The following is a 2,444-nucleotide window of genomic DNA, read 5'->3' as shown; positions in this document are numbered from 1 at the left end:
AGAAGAAGAAAGTTGCAGGGAGCTCCATTATTGATAACAAAAGGAAAAAAGCTGAAGATTACAATTAGCTTTTGCTAATATAAACACCACTCGCCTCTTTATTAAAAACAAAGAGAAGATTCAAAGTACATGGGGACGACATTGCCATGGAGATTACATTTTCCATTCACAAAAAATGGACAAGATGCTAATTGTCCTTCCTTTTTTACGACTGAAAACATTTAAAAGAACACAAAGAATTGTACGGACACTAAACTGAAGAAACCAGAAAAGAAAAGAAACCGAAGCAAGGAATCACACCTTTGATCATGTTTCCTCAGCGTCAGGGGGGTCATAAGAGCCTGTGTTATGTCCTCTGCTAGTCACAATCCGGAAAAGAGTCAGCAACCAAAAATGAAAATGTTAAGCAACAAAGCAAAGCTATAACATTATTTGTGTTATAGAGGAAAAGAGAGAAGGGAACACTACATTATTTGCTTCTGAACAGTTTTTGGTCTCTTCTTTTGTCTTCCAGGAGGTGTTTTTTTCCCAACGGGAGCTGTTAAATCTTTTTCGACTTCTTCCCTCAACAAAGAAACATAGTGTGAAGATCCTATAAAAGAAAAAAGAAATCTTTTTCGACTTCTTCCCTCAACAAATGGTTCTTCTCATAAAAAGGAAAGAGCTTTGATCCACATAACTCATAAAAGCCTTAAAAACCATACTATATCATGTCTTTTGGTGATATTGATCACTTCAGTTCTAGGCCTAACATAAAGTCGGATCTTTTACAGAAACAAAACCTTGAAGGAACGTTTTTTTTGTACAATAAATAAGATTGTGATGAGGATGATAAAATTATGTAAACTCACCAATCGCCCGGTCTCTTCTTCGACACAACAAAGCTGAGCTTAAATCCTTCTCCAAACCTCCCACTTGTTCTTCTCGATCTCCTCTTATTTGGCCATGAAAATCGACAACGATGGTTTGAAGAGGAGCTAAGCTAACCTATTTATACCATGAAAGCACCGCTTCTAAGAAGATTGAAACACATTAAGTGTAGATCATGGCCGAAGGAATTAATAACATATTTAATGCCATGGATCTGGAAGCTACCTCATTCCGATTGATCGAAAGAAGGTGAAAGAACCTGATCAAAACCAACAAATGGAATCGTCACACCGACTGCACCTCAGTCTCTCTAATGGCGGCGAATTGCGACGATTGTGCTGGAACCAAAAGTTACGCCTCTAATTGCAGACACAGACGAATACAGTGGATTCCTAATCAACGAAACGCTATGGATCAGTAACATCATTGTTTAACGCGAAATGGGCTTACAATAAGAAGTCCAAACATGACACCGTAACCAAAAACGAAACACACCAACTTATCTTCAACTGATCTAGATACGAAACTCTCTCAAAAAAAAAAAAACCCTAATCGTCTTTTCCAGCCTTTCCTCCAGTAGCGGCGTTCTGCCGTTGCCGGCGGTCCTCCTCCCTTGCCTCTCCTTTTCTCTTTTTCTTATAACGAATGCCAATAAAAATCTTACAAAAATGCAATTTATATAAAATATTCAACAACAAATAAAAAAATTTATATTCAAACAAAAAATAAAATACAATTTATAACGTTAAACTGTTAATCTTAAAACAACAAATGCAAAGTTATTGAAATTTAATATGTTTTACATCAGAGACTTTACTATTATATACAAAACATATTATTGAAAAACACAAACACAAAATATATTAACCTATAACCTATTACGATATAACATAATAAAAACATTAAATAATGTTCTTAACAAATAGAGATGACCACATAATTACATCATCCAAAAAATTTACTCAACAACAATAAATATCAAAAAATTTAAAAATTTAATACTAAGATTTAGGATTAAAAATACACTGTACCAACTTCGAATGTATCTTTACGATCAATATACATCTGATTGGTTAAATCGATATAGTCACAACTTCTTAATTTTGACAAATCCAGAGCGAGAAGAAACTATCGGTTAATATAACACCTGTGATTATTTGAAATTATCATCATAAGCACCGCTCACAAAATATAATTCATAGAAATCAACCTAGAAAAGTCCAAAGCATCAAACTATTATAACACCTCCCCATCATCCCAATATACAAAACTAGGTCTGGGCATAAATCTCAAACCCGAACCCGATCCGAAGTAAGAATATCGGTTCAGTTATGGATCTAGCCAAAACAAGATCAATTTCATTTACTTTGGGTTATCGGTTTGGTTCCATTTTAGCCGATAACTGAAGAGTAACCCAAGTTGAACCGAACATATACAAAGCTGATAGTATACAACGTGACAAAAAATCATCTTATTCCAAATGAGATGACGCAAAATAAAAGATAAATAAAAATGCAGTTTATATGACTAGCATAGATTTATCAATTTAAGTTTTTAGGCATCTTTACTATCAT

The 2,444-nt window shown here is 34.2% G+C and overlaps 1 long non-coding RNA gene across 2 annotated transcripts; it reads right to left on the bottom strand.

Annotated features, from left to right (window-relative positions):
• Positions 1 to 74: 74 nt before the first annotated feature.
• On the bottom strand, positions 75 to 1,523 carry LOC130507540 (uncharacterized). Of its 2 annotated transcripts, none has more exons than XR_008942356.1 (6): positions 1,366 to 1,523; positions 1,096 to 1,262; positions 852 to 987; positions 469 to 592; positions 301 to 358; positions 75 to 211 (listed from the first exon to the last, which is right to left on the bottom strand). It is a non-coding gene; the product is annotated as an uncharacterized LOC130507540 (long non-coding RNA). The 2 variants fall into 2 exon arrangements; XR_008942355.1 differs by having other exon boundaries at positions 301 to 355.
• Between the last annotated feature and the right edge of the window lie 921 nt (positions 1,524 to 2,444).

The sequence above is a fragment of the Raphanus sativus genome, unplaced genomic scaffold (genome assembly GCF_000801105.2).
Source record: "Raphanus sativus cultivar WK10039 unplaced genomic scaffold, ASM80110v3 Scaffold4728, whole genome shotgun sequence".
In the NCBI taxonomy this organism is placed as follows: Eukaryota; Viridiplantae; Streptophyta; class Magnoliopsida; order Brassicales; family Brassicaceae; genus Raphanus; species Raphanus sativus.
The sequence above is the reverse complement of the archived record's forward strand: the minus strand, read 5'-3'. Positions and strand labels throughout refer to the sequence as shown.